This window comes from Balaenoptera borealis (assembly GCF_965194805.1).
Source record: "Balaenoptera borealis genome assembly, chromosome: 4".
In the NCBI taxonomy this organism is placed as follows: Eukaryota; Metazoa; Chordata; class Mammalia; order Artiodactyla; family Balaenopteridae; genus Balaenoptera; species Balaenoptera borealis.
This window is the reverse complement of record NC_138861.1, coordinates 126071898-126087628: the sequence shown is the minus strand read 5'-3', so window position 1 is coordinate 126087628 and position 15731 is coordinate 126071898.

The following is a 15731-nucleotide window of genomic DNA, read 5'->3' as shown; positions in this document are numbered from 1 at the left end:
CATTCAATTTTTCTGTAAACTTAAAACTTCTCAAAAACAAAGACTTGGTCTATTAATTTTTAAAAATGGAAAAAGGAAACTTTTGGAAATGATGGGTATGCTACTTATCTTGATGGTGATAATGGCTTCATGGTTATATAAAATATGTCAAAATTCAATGATAAAGAGAAATGAGTTATCATGCCATGAAAAGTCATGGAGAAACCTTAAATGCATATTACTAAGTGAAAGAAGCCAATGTGAAAAGTCTACATGCTGTATGATTCCAAGAGTTCATACGGTATGACTTTCTGGGAAAGGCAAAGCTATAAAGGGTAAAAATATCAGTGGCTATCAGAGGTTAGGGGGGCAAGAGAGAGATGATGAATAGGTAGAGTGCAGAGGATTTTCAGAGCAGTGACAGTATTCTGTATGATACTGCAATGTCATGCATTTAGCAAAGCCCATAGAGGTGTACAACACAAAGTGTGAAAGGTAACATAAGGTATAAATGTTAGTCAATAATAATGTATCAATATTGATTCAATTGTAACAATTGTACCACAGCAATGCATGATATTAATAATAGGGAAAACTAAGGGCAGGATAGAAATAGTATATGGAAACTCCCTGTACTTTTTGCTAGATTTTTCTGTAAACTTAAAACTGTCCTAAAAAGTAGTCTATTAATTAAAAAGAAAAGAGTGCTCGCTTCGGCAGGACATATACTAAAATTGGAACGATACAGAGAAGATTAGCATGGCCCCTGCGCAAGGATGACACGCAAATTCGTGAAGCGTTCCATATTTTTTTTGGGCTTCCCTGGTGGCACAGTGGTTGAGAGTCTGTCTGCAAATGCAGGGGACACAGGTTCGAGCCCTGGTCCGGGAGGATCCCACATGCCGCGGAGCAAATGGGACCGTGAGCCACAATTACTGAGCCTGCGCGTCTGGAGCCTGTGCTCCGCAACAAGAGAGGCCGCAATAGTGAGAGGCCCGTGCACCGCGATGAAAAGTGGCCCCCGCTTGCCACAACTAGAGGAAGCCCTCGCACAGAAACGAAGATCCAACACAGCCATAAATAAATAAATAAATAAATAAATAAATAAATAAATAAATAAATAAATAAAATTTAAAAAAAAAAGAAAAGAAAAGAAAAACCAGTATAAAATAGTTTAATCATAACAAATCTTGTTTTCATCTGGGTCAAAACTGACATTTTGTTTTTCATCATAAACCACAAAATGTATTTTTCCATAACTTATTTTGTCAAGGATTTTGGAGAGCCCTTTATTTAAAACATTAGAGAAAAAATGAACTGTGTTAAGAAATACTGTTTGTAATTTCATTTTTAAATACAGTGAAATCAAATAGTATGTTGGGTTGTCCTCTTGGCCAATTGCTGCAATGGACAGATGGTTTTTCATTATCTGTTACACAGAAATTCAAGGCTGGTGACAGTGTGTTTGGTATGGATGCTTACTCATCTGTGAGAGAGCAATTTCTGCTGCTTAGCCAGAGCACATCCTAAATCTTCCTGTACGTCTGCGACAACATCTGCCTAAAACAACATGGTAATGTCTGTATTTTTGCTGGGAAGATACATTCCACCTTACGTCTTCCCAAAGGCAAAATCGTATGAGCATAAAATGGGATTTTAAAAATGACTTCGAGGGATTAATCTCTAAATGTATTCTTCTTTTTGCATAAAATGTAAAATCTTATTCAGTACAAATTTTGCTTTGCTAACGTATGTTCCTAACAATTAACTTGGAAAAAGTAATTTCTATTTGAAACAGCTTTGAAATGCAGAATCAGTGCATCAGCATGGTTATTTATCTAAATATTATGCTTTATGGATAGAAGAAATCTTGAGTAAATGACAAAATTTCATATAGTAAACATTTAAAAGATGAACACATTTTGTGCTTTTTCTAAAGAGAAATATAATGCATCAGGCTTAATACTTTTCTTTGATAAATGTTGATTTGAACAATTTTTACAACTCAGTAAAATAAATTCATTTAAATAATACACTGAGAATTTTTGTTTTGTTATGCAATAGTGTTCTCCTCTAGGTTGAATATTATGTGCACATTCATTTTGTTTTTGCTTCAATTCTTCCTTCTATATTAATCTTCCTTAAATAATAATTATTGAAGCAATAGACAAATGCATTTAATATAGTATTTGAAACAGATGTAGTGATTTGATAAGTGAAAGGCTCCAAGAGTTATTTACTCACTTTTCTCTCTGTTTCTCATTAGTCTATGGTTATTTTTCTTTTTTCTGGTGTTTTCCTTGCCAGTTTTTCAAGATTACACTATTGGCTGCTTAAAGTCAAATGTACAGCAAAGCCCACTCTTCATGCTCATTTTTACATTCATATGCTCCATCAAAGAAATAAATCTACTCACTGGAATTTCTTAGAAAATTTCAAGTGAATGTTTTATGTGAGAATTATTGAAAATTTGGCTTAGCATAGGAAATTATCCTATAAAAAGTTCTAATTCATGTTTGCCAAATTTCCTAACTTTTGCCTGTCCTTGCCTTTCACAGATTCGGTTCATATCCCAATAATACGATTACAGGAACATCAAAGAAAGACAAATATGCTAGCTGAATGTTTTAATTAACTTTCTATCAGATAACAGTCAAGAGCTTTCTAACAGTGGCATTCTTAGGTTATCAGATAATACCCCCAAACAAGTTTATTTCTGTGAAATTCATGGCAATAAATTTTAATCTTTTTAACTCTCTAAACATGGCCAGATGATGATCTTGAAACTATAGAGATCTAATTTTACCAAGATATAACATATTATAGTCATCAATAAGAGTAAACATTATCATGTAGGGATGTTTTTCTTGGATCACTGGAAATCACAGGTCACTTAGAAGTTGTGTTAGCAGCTACCAGATGTAGGAACCCTCTGCTGGTAATGAATAGTAAGGCAAATCCATATCTTGAACCATAATGAAATTCATTTGTTTCTATAGAAGGACTGGTAAAGAGCAAATAAATACAGGTAGAAAATAAAAATCCAAAGAGTGAGAGAACAAATACTCTCTGTTATTCATATATAGTCAGATTATATTAATATTAGACATTTAAGTAGACAATGTATTATATCATCTGATGTTTCTTTTAATGTTCCTTTATTTCACTGTATTAGGAACACAAATATGGATTCATGAAAGAAATAGAACTTCTTACCAATTTTAGTATCCTTATTAATTCTGATAGTCCTCCATAACTATGTGAATCTCAAGATTTTTGTCTTATTTTGGCATTGATGTATACTGCATTAATGCAAGGATATGTGTCCTTAAAAGTCAGAATAGGTATCTTAATAGGACTGTACCGAGTATGTGTGTCTGTGCTAAATGCACATATTAAAATAAGGTTTCTGTCGTCATGCCAAATTTGTATAAATTCAAATCTCAGACTTTCCATGAAATCTTTTCTTTTACTTCATTCCCCAATCTCTGTTCTGGCATTATCCTCCACTCTAGATACAGCCAGAAAATTACAAGTAATCAGTGACCTTCTCCCCTACTTGTGCTATATAATTAATTACAAAGTCCTACACATTTTAGTTCCTCTTCTTTTCAAATGTATCTTTTTATTGTCAGGCCCCAAATTATCTCACTTCAAATGCCTATCATTAATAGCCCAAATGCTTGCTAAAGCCTAGAGAAACTTTTGAGATTGGACTGTATGTGCTTAAGGAAAACATCATATTCAATAGAAATATCTTTAATAATACTAATTAAATGCTATCACAATAAAAGAAAATCTAGGCATTTTCCCTTTCATGTTTTAATGTACTTTTACATGGGTAAATTAAAAATAATGTATTAAAGCTATACATTTACTATTACCATACAATGGTCCATTTGTTTTATGTATGTTAATTTAATTCCCATAAAACCCCATAAAATTTCAGGTTTATTACCCCAATTTCATTAATAAACTGAAGCACATTACTTCAATAAAAATAAGAAACTGAAACACATAAAATATTCTATATTCTTAAATAATGAATTTATGGTTGTAGTTAATGTTGTTTCCTTGCCCAGTACTTTATCAAGTAATAGTTTTCAACCCATACTAACAAGTAATAACTTTTTCTATTTCACTTTGTTGAACATCATATTTTCCCATAGATACAATTACATCATACCACCACTGATGTGGCTAAATGATTTTACGATGAGTATATATGTATGAGAGAGAGAGAGAGAGAGAGAGAGAGAGAGAGAGTGTGTGTGTGTGTGTGTGTGTGTGTGTAAATGAACTAGTGAATCAAGCAAATATTATATGTAATTGTAGGGTTTTAAATATATATATATATATATATATGTATATATATATATATATATATATATATACACACACACATATACATATATTGGAGATTATACTGAAATCTCTAAGTGGTTTATGAGTATATCCTTTTATAATATAAATTGCTGAAGATAGATTGATATAAATAAGAAACTCAGGCACAAATTAAATTAATTGAATGCCATGATCAAATTATTCAGGAATATTTAGATTAAATTATACTTTCATCTGAAACAAGGTGAAAAACCCCTCTTAACATATGGAAATCATTTGGACCATCATATGGATATAGTAAATATTGAATTAATGACAGTACAGTGGATTGTATTATTATTTCCATTTGTTCACTCATAGTTTCTACAAAAGGATTGAGCTTCCTGGCTCATGTTGTCATGTGATACAGTTTCCTCCAGTGGAAAGAGTAAACTTCCTTTCTACATTAATGTTGAGCTTGGGCATATGACGTGATTTGGTCAATGGCATGGGAGCAGAGGTGATAAATACAGCAGCTTTAGAATTATGGTATGTTTCTGCCTGTTCTCTTGCTTTTTTGTGTTACACTTGTAACTACTACTCCTTTAGCCAGGACCTAAGAGTGAAGATTTAAGAAGACACATGGATCAGTTGAACATAGCAGAGGAGAGCTGCAGCTTATTCCCGGCTGCCAAAAGATAGCATAAGTGAAAAATGTCATTATTATAAAGCCACTGAAATTTCTGAGTTTTTGAGTATTTAGCCTTCCCTAAGGAAGATTACAAATGCACTTAGCTGTTTCAGATATTGCTGTAAAATGACCTGACATTCCGGCATGCTGTAATCCACTAAGAGTAGCATAATGTTGGACAGTTTAGTAGAAGAAAAATAAACTGGAGCATTAGTATTGATGTACAGGCTAGGAGGCATCACAAATCCATTTAATGATTAAAGCTAATATCATAGATATGTGCTACTGGAACAGAAGCCACAAAGAGTAAAGGCCCTGCCTAAAAATTTAAACTATGTCTAGGATAGTCCCTAGAGAACATCTACTATCACCATACTCCTAACCTATTTTACAGACGTACTAACTTTATTTCATGTCCTTACACATGCCAAGGACTATCTCACTTTAAGGCTTCTCACATGAACTTCCTTTTTTTGAAAAAAAAAAAAAGAGACTAACCCTAATTTACTTTTAAACTCAGGCCTCCCAAAGAATGATTGGGAGAAAATGTAAAGTTATTTATGCTAAATGGGACACACTGATTTTATAAACTGTGAGTAAACATAACCAGGGAAGACATAAGAGAAGCAGTAAGACATTAATAATCTTTGATTTTCAGAACTGTTCCTGGAAGTTTTCTCCTCTTCCTCAAGGAGAATTCCCTATGCTGCCTTTCCAAAGTGCTGCAAGCTCTTTCAGTTGAAATTGATTGCTGAGTCCAAGATCACACCTGGCAGTGCTGACTATGAGACAACAGGCAGTATCCTTAGCTCCTCAAATTTACACACAGCACACCTTCAGATGCTGTCCACACTGGTGAGGTAGATGAACTGGTATTATGGATAAGCAAGACTTTAAACTGACTGCCTTTAGGCAACCCCTCTAATCCTCTCCAAAATTACTTGGTCTAGACTGAAAACCATAGGTTAGCAAGGCTGGGAGACTACCTGTGCTGCCTGACCAATGTATGGCCTGTTGTGGTGTCCTGACAATGGTAACGTCTTTGTTCCTAGAGTGTACCACGTGTTATCTCTAGATTGTACTTCTTGTGCATGTTTTCTGACAATCATGGAATGGCCTCAGCCCTGGATGGCTTTCAGGTCAGCTTTAACATACTGGCCAGAGTGTTGCTGTGACTGATAACCTCAGGCCAGGTAAAAAAGGTTAATGTAGAAGCTAAAGAGGCAGTCACTTGACTTTCTAAGAGAGATCTTTATATTTAATGAGATTTGTTTTAACAAAGTCCAGGAATCCTGATGGACATAAATGAGATCAATATGCAGATTGATCTACATGGGGTCCTACCGATAATAATTTTCCTGTAAAGATAATTTGACTAAGTGCCAAAGGTATGGACTGTATAAAAAAAGGATTAAGATAGCAGACTTGAGACTGCTGTCCTTAAAAGGCACCCCATGCAATGTTGGCCTTTACCTGGCATCTGGGAACTTGGATTTTGGGAGGGTTCCCACCATCCTTAGAGCTGATAAACATAGCTCACTGTGCCTAAAATGTTTGTAAAAGCAATGTGACTTATACTGAGCACCACACTTTCTTCTGGAAGTCTCATATTTTGTACATGCTAGGCAGAGGGTGATTACATGACTAACCTCCTATAAAAACCATGGCATGAGTCACTACAGTATATGCTGTCACAATTTTTGTTGAAGGAATTAAGCATGCCTGTGTGACTCCAGTCGGAGAAGACTCTTCATAAGCTTGTACCTAGCTTCCTCCAGATTTGCCTCATGAACCTATTCCCTTTGTTGATTTTGCTGTGTATATTTCTATTGTAATAAATAATAACCATGAGTATGGCTATATTCTGAGTCCTCCTGAAAATCATCAAACATGGATGTGGTCTTGGGGATCCCCAGCACAAAAACCATATCAATAAGTACATTAAATATAAATGAATTATTCACACTAATTAAAGAGCTAAGATTGCAAGACTGGATAAATAAAGAGACCCAAATACAAGCCTCCATAAGATGCACTTAAAATTTAAAACACAAATAAATTAAAAACTAAGGAATGGATAAACATATATCACACACACAGTAAGCAAAAAAACAAAAAAATACTGGTGTGGCTATATAAATACCAACAAAATGGACTTTGAGTCAATGAGTATTAAAGGAGATGCAATTAAGGATACATTTACCATATGACCAAAACATTTCACTCTTAGATGGTCACTTATGAGAAATGAAAATACATATATACACAAAGTCTTTTAAATAAATGTTTAAATCAGTTTTATTCATAGTGGCCAAAGTATAACAGATACTCAAGGGTCCATTGATAAGTGAATGGACAGTCTCATTGTGGAAGAGTCATATAATGGAATACCAGTCAGCAAGTCTGCAATAAAAAGAACCAATCTAAAAAAAAAAATTAAAAACTTGTTGAGTTAAAGTGGCCAGACACACACACAAAAAATGTTTATTGTTGACATGAAAGACAATATGCTCTAGAAGTGTCAACTTCTTCAATGTATGGTGATGGAGATCATGTCAGTGGTTGCCTGGGTTTGGGGCTTGTGGAGACTGAAATGTCTACATATTGTGTTAGAAATTACATAAGTGGTTATACAGTGTAAAAACTGTTCACTAAGAATGTGTTTATTTCAATTTAGTTAATTATACCTCAAAAGTGGACCCTTAAAAATATATTAGGAAGGGTCCAGATGACAAGCAAGCAATAACTGTACATACTATATATGTACTACTATACTACTATATATAAATTTTGGAATTTTTTTAATTTAGTTCTTTTCACATTTTAGCAATGTAAGAATCACCTAGGAGTTGCTAAAATACAGATACAGATTTTGGGGCTTCACTCCTGTAATTCTATTTCAGTTGAATTGGGGTAGGGTCCAAAAATTTGCATTTCTTGCATGCTCTCAGTTGACACTAATGCAGTTGGTTCAAGAACTCCAAAGGTTCTCAAACTCAAAACTCTCTATTTTAAATTTTACTCTATTTTAAATTGTAGAAGAAAAAGAGGCCTAAAAAGGCTAATATTTCTCAATTAAAACTTTTTTCCAAACTACAAACTAGGTCTCTTGATAGTCAATTTCATGTTTTATTCTCCTTGCAATTTAAATGCCCATACTACCCAAAGTGATCAATAAATTCAATGGAATTCCTATCAAAATTCCAATGGTATATTTCACAGATATAGAAAAAAAAAATCTTAAAATTAGTATGGAACCACAAAAGATCCCAAATAGCCAAAGCAATCTTGAGAAGGAAGAACAGGTATGTGAAAATGTGCTCAACATCACTAATCATTAGGGAAACCCATAGTGTGATCTCACCTCACACATGTTAGAATGGCTGTCATAAAAAAGTCAAGAGAAAATAAGTATCAGTGAGGATGTGGAAAAAAGGGAGTATATATATATATATATATATATATATGTATATGCTCCCTTTTTTCTATATACACACACATACATAGCATTCAGCCACGAGAAAGGATATCCTGCTGTTTGTGACTACATGGGATGGACCCTGAGGGCAATATGCTTAGTGAAATAAGCCAGACAAATAAAGACAAATACTTTATGATATCACTTACATGTGGAACTTAAAAATGCGGAACTCATAGAGACAGAGTAGAATGGTGGTGCTAGAGGCAAAAAATGGAGATGTTGGTCAAAGAGTACAAACTTCCAGCTATAAGATGAATACATTCTGGGGATCTAATGTACAGGATAATAATTGTACAGTTGACCCTTGAATAACATGGGGCTTAGGGGTGCCGGCCCTCTGCACAGTTGAAAATCTGTATACAACTTATAGTTGACCCTCCATATTTTTGGTTCCTCCATATTTTCAGTTCTGCATCCTTAGATTCAACCAAACAAGGATCATGTACTACTGTAATATTTACTGTTGAAAAAAATCCAAGTATAAGGGGACCCATGCAGTTCAAACGTGTCTTGTTCAAGGGTCAACTGTAGTTAAAAATACTGTATTATACATTTGAAAATTTCTAAGAGAGCAGATCTTAAATGTTCTCACCACAAAAAAGAAATGGTAATTACGTGACATGACGTATTAGCTAACTATAGTGGTAATCATTTTGCAATATATAAGTGTATAAAATCAACACAACAACCTGTTGTGTGCCTTCAGCTTATATAATGCTATATGTCAATTATATCCCAAAGAAGCTGGTAAAAAATTCCCCAACAACAAAAAAAACCTGAATTATTTTCTACTCCTTTGTTATATAAAAGTTACTCTAAATTCAATAATTGCAATATCTCCTTTAAGTTTTTTTATTGTGTTAAGAAACAGGTCTTGAAGAAGTTGAAAATATGTTTTTCATAACTATAAAGGATTTTTACCAATACTGATATTTTCTCATATTCAAGTATTGGCAAACTTTTCCTGTATAGAACCAGAGAGTAAACACTTCAGCTTGAGCGCCATAAAGTCTCTGTTGTAACTACTCCTTTCTGCAATGGTAGCATGAGTGCAGCCAGGGACAACGCATAACCAAACCAGAATGACTGTATTTAGCCCACAATTGGCCAGATTTGACTTGTCATAGTTTCTTGACTCAAGAATTGTAGATTAAAGGTGATATCAAATTAGATATAAGATTATGTTGAAAAATTACTGTGATGAAAATTATATTTATATACATATAAATTTATGCAATATGATTAAATTGGGCTTAGACAAATTCATATAAGTATTGAATATGAAATAAAGAAAATTAATAGAAAACTCAGAAAATTGGAGGAAAGGTGTAAATGAGGTATTAATCTAAACAAAAGAAAGGAAGTATCTACATAAAATACATTAATACATTAGGATAGATAAAAATTAATGATTTGACAAATCCAACAGCACGCTCTTTGGAAATAAAGAAAAAGCGAGTTAAATCATCCATTACTGAACAAGGAAACAATAATACATAACCCATCAAATTTCAAAGAGTAAAAACACGATTCACTTCAATATGCTATATATATTTTATAAAGTACAAAGTATTCGTGTTTTATATGTGTATCTTGAGAGTCATTTGATTTTCCATGCACACGTGATGATTTATTCAATTATCACACTATAAATGGATATGAAATTTGTTTTACACTTTGCTATTACATAATTTACATGTGGAAATATAAGATACATTTCCAGAAGTGGGTTTGCTGAGTCTTAGGCTAGGAGCCTTTAAATTGGTAGCTAGTGACTAGCATACTCATCATCATTCATTTAAACAAAATATATCTCCAAATAAATTATGTGGGATTACCTATTTCCCCAACTTTGTGTTCATCAACTTTCTCTGTCTTTCTGATATCATTGGGAAAATGTGTTATTTCACTGCAGATTTAATTTGAGCTAATTCTATTACCTTTTATACTTATTACTTCTTGATCTGTGAGATCACTGCATAATAATTCACCAGGCTGCATCTTATGACTTGTGTACTTTTCCTTATGAATGTTTGTGACGTTTATCCACGTCATGAATATAGCTGTAGATTATTCTTGCATTGCTACCTAGCAGTCCACAATTCCAATTCTCCATTCTGCTATTGATGAACAGTAGTAATCTTCACTAAGATGCATTAGTACAGATACATTATTTTTCTCCTCCCATTCCTCCTTCATATATTTCATACAGTGCAACTAAATTTTGACAATTATAGTAACAGTCATTAAAATAACTCATTTTATTTACTATATATTCTCGAAATTATTAGCATTTTTAAGTATCTCTCTTTTAGATTTATAGGTTATTGTATTCAGAATGGCAATAGGGCAATGCTATTATTATGTTGATGTGGGATGGGAGAAAGAACAGTGTCCAAGGGATAAACAGACTGCTGCTAGCTTTAGCAGGGGTGACTATCTTCAAGCTACAGAGTAGCAAAATAATTTTTCCTTGTTACAAACAGAAGACTTTCAACAAATATTCAATCAAGATGGAGTAAGGGCTAAGACAAATGAGAATAATAGCATAATAATTTTGGTTATACCTTCAGCACAGTGCTTCTCCTGAAGTCCTATCAAATATTAGTGTTTTCCTTTATTCCACTGACCACAAGACCTGCAGATGTGTTGGTGAGGTTGGTTTCCTTCTTATTTCTTTTTTATCCTCATAGACAGTGCCTCCTTATTTTCTTTTTTACTTCTTCTCCAATAAAAATCAAAATGCCATCAGACTATTCACATCCTGTATCATTTATCTGCACTGTCCTACTGACACATACTAGTGTGTGTGTGTATTGTGTATGTATGTATGTCTGACTGTATACATGTACATACATATTATATACACATATATACATACGTGTTTGTTATCAACAACTGTATCACCTCCAAGATTATTATTTTAAACATTTCACTACTAATTACCTTCCATTTTTCAAAATGACTTATTCCTGTATTCTCACTCTGGATATCATGCCACCACTACTTTCATCAAATTTATTGACACTACCAATAAACTTAACTACACCTATCTTTTCCTCCCTTCCTCATCATTCTCTTGTTCCTCTCTACATTTTTAATACTTGGCTGTCTAATTTCTATCTCTGGTTGAAATTATAGTCATCCTCAGTATCCACAGGGGATTGATTGATTCCAGGACCCACCAGGGATACAACATCAGTGGACAGCCAAGTCCCATAGAGGGCTCTTCATATGCCAGATTCCGCATTCGTGGTTTCAGCCAACCATCATGTAGTACTGTATTTACTATTGAAAAATCCATGCATGAATGGACCCTCGCAGTTCAAACCCGTGTGGTTCAAGGTTCAACTACAGATCATTTCATACTCAGTGAATGCATCCAAGGAGAAATATGTAATTGGAGAAAAAATAAAACAGCTATGCTCACTCTCTTTATTCTAAGTGAACTGACATGTTTATCCATCTCAATTATTTCTTCTAGGCAGTCCTACTAATTTTCCTCTAATCAATGAACTCTCAAAAATCTCCAGGATGACCATTTTCTCATCAAATCTCTGACATCTCCTCTACTCTTTAATCAAGCTGCCATCTATTTTACAGAAAATACAGAGACTAACAGAAGAAAGAGACTCATTTTCTTCCAGAAAATATTCCAATTCACCTGTATCTGTCATTAAATTCTGCCTGTACTCCTGTTATGGAAGATCACTTGCTGTGTAACTCTTCACCTCAGTCTACCCAGCATAAGTCTTAATGTCTTTGTGGTTAACTGTACAAGGGACATAAAATCATCCTAGACATTTTTGTTGATGCTCCCTTGCAAGGCCAAAATAAAGCATGAATCTTGGTTATATTTTCAGGACAGTACCTACCCCAAAGACTTAACTAGTTAGAAAGATAGAAACATTACAAAGCAGAAGTTAGAAAGACAACATGTAAACTAAGTTATCACCAGTAATAGAACATATATAGAACTTATGTTCTTCCTGTGATAATGTTCATAAAAGGATAAAACATTACATCTTTGGTATTCCTGTCAGAAATGCCTAACCTGAACCTAAGCATAAAGAATCATCAGACAGGGCTTTCCTGGTGGCGCAATGGTTGAGTCTGCCTGCCAATGCAGGGGACACGGGTTCGGGCCCTGGTTTGGGATGATCCCACATGCCGCAGAGCGGCTGGGCCCGTGGGCCACAATTGCTGAGCCTGCGCGCCTGGAGCCTGTGCTCCGCAACAAGAGAGGCCGCGATAGTGAGAGGCCTGCGCACCGCGATGAAGGGTGGCCCCCGCTTGCCGCAACTGGGGAGGGCCCTCGCAAAGAAACGAAGACCCAACACAGCCATGAATAGATAAATTAAAAACAAAAAAATCATCAGACAAACATAAATTGAAGGACATCCCACAAAATATCAACGATATTGAAGACAAGAAAATACTGAGGAACTATCAGAACATATTAACATAAAACATAATTAAATTCAAGGTTAAATTCTGGATTGGATGCAGGACCAGATATTTTTTTCTGTAAATAATGCTAGTGGGACAATGGTTAAAATTTTAATAGGGTCATCAAATGAGATACTAGTACTGTATCAATGTTAATTTCTTAATTTCTATAACCACACTGTGGTTAAGAGAACATCATTTTTACACATCCCTTATTCATAACTAAGAAGAAAAATTTTAAACATTTAACAATATAATTCTTCAAGATAATAACAGAAAATTCAAAAGTTTTTTGTATTGTTTGCTACAATATGTGGCGGTTAATGACCTGATTCTGCGCAAGAAAGATACCTACGGAAATACACCATTATGAATTAATTCTCTTGTAGTTCATTTCAAAACCATTTACTGAGCCTTTCAAACATATGGTTTTAAACATGCATATTTTATACAGAAAATTGCTTGAAACATTTCCGTGTTCTTTGAATAACCATTATGTTTATATGCATAAACCAGGAAAGGTCTAATTGCTATTTGCACGGATTATTTACAGCTAAGTGGTCTATGAAGAAATGAGAGCCCATAAAAATGCTATTGTGTACAAAAACTAATCTGTCTTGCTCATTTTAATTGGGTGTGAGAATATCAGTTTATAGATTTTAGAAACATAGCCATATAAATGTTTCTCACAAAGAACAAATGTTATAAAAGTAATCTGTCAACTAAATTCTTTAATCAACTTTTCCTACTGAATGTTTCATTTTCACAGAAAACTGGGCTTGCTGTTTCCAATAGGTCTATCACTGCAAATGTAAATATGCATTTTTAAAATCACTAAGATGCCACTTTTATTCTGTAGAACATACTTATCATTTTATCTGACATTGCTGTAATAACTAAACACATCTAACATTGGTGGCCACGAGGGAGTGTTATTATTTTTTTGTTGGTTTTTTTTTTTTTTTCATTTATTTAGTCAAAATATTTGAGGTATGTAAAAATAAAGAAATGGCTAATAGTCACTGATCTCAGGATATTCATACTCAAGGAGAACAGAGGACAAGATAACTATACCTTCTTCCCTTTTAATTTGTTTGTTTGTTTCAATGATAAAAGCAAATGATTCTACTCTACTCTGATGTAAGCACCAAAAGTTGCAACAGTATCATGACTGTAAATTACCAAGGTTCTCAATTATTTTAACAATTTTTATCTGTAACCTAGTGTAGTTGTATCTCTTCTTAAATTTTTATGCTCCCATTTTCTTTCAAAGAGAAAATAAACAATACTCTCTTGAGTGAGAAATTTCTCACTCCTACATAAGTACTAACAATGGACAACTCTAAAGATGTTCAATCCTTAAAACAGCAGCCAGTGATAAATATCTGTAGAGAATGTCACATAGAAAATGAAATAAAATCCAGGTATCCAATCAGATGCAGAGAATGAGGATGCAGAACAATATACAAGAAAAAGACTAAAAGATTGGCGGGTTTCAATGCTTGATGAAACATGGAAAGTCAGAGGATTATCTTCATTTTTGTTTTGATTTGCCATTAATGTTTCTCATTGTTGTGTAGCATGGTTAGCATACATCTCTTTATGAATACAACTATATACATATGATTTTATTCATTTTAAAATCATATTTTATTTAGATATCCATGAATACCCTGTATTAATAAATTACTTTTTGTTCAATTATATGATATAATTTTATACGTAATGTGACATAAAATATGGGAAGGTTAAAATTGCTTTCCCAAAGCATACCTTCAATCAAAACTTACAATCTTCTGGGACTCTTGTTAAAAGTGCAGATTTCTAGGGCCTTCAAAAGGTCTAATAAAGTAAATCTACAGGAACTAAATGAGTTCAACATCACCAGCTGTAAACACTCTAGCATTATACGGTGCAGAGCATACCAATGCACTTGCTGGACTTATGAACATACTCTCGGAACGGAACTCATTCGTATGTAGGGGACTTACTGGTATTAAAAATATAATATCATTTCTAACTTTATGTTTATAGACCATGGCTCATTACTTGTACGATATGATTTAATAGGGTATCAAATTATTATGCACATCAACTAAATCAATACTTCAGAGAAGAGGTAGCAGTGAAGTAGTACCAGCTATGGCTACTTTAATCAATCACGGTTATACATTTAAAACGTATGACAGTGATATGTTTTTCATAATATAGAGTGAATTTTAGTCACACTAACTTCTAATTTAAGTCATGTAATCTCAAGAGTTACTGAGTCTTCTTAAAAAGTCGTGTATTATTTTAGATTAAAGCATCATGAAACTGTAGACCAATTTACCTCATGTTAATAATAAACTATCTTAAGAGATTTTTCAAATATACCAATTAGCAGGCTTTTCAGTACTTCATATCTACTATCAAGTTACATTTTAAGTTATAAATTATTTTCTTGGTTTGATCCATATTAATCACTTATACTTCTGTAGCTTATAAAAGTATATTTTTAAAAGTTAAACAGAGTAAAAAATATCAATAATGATTACAGTGCTGAGTATATTTTATAACTTGGCTTTAAAAGTATTTTCAAATGCATTTCTTATCTTATTGGATCTTGACAACAAATATATTATAATCATATATATGCAGAGAAAAAAACAAGACCAAATTTTATGATTACATGAAAGTAATAAAGCTAGTAAACTACAACTTTTCTCTAAAGTATTTTGACTTCAAATGAAAAACTAGTTTTCACACCCCATGTTACTTCATAGAGAAAACTGGAAACAACCCACTCATGTTATAGTGATATCTATC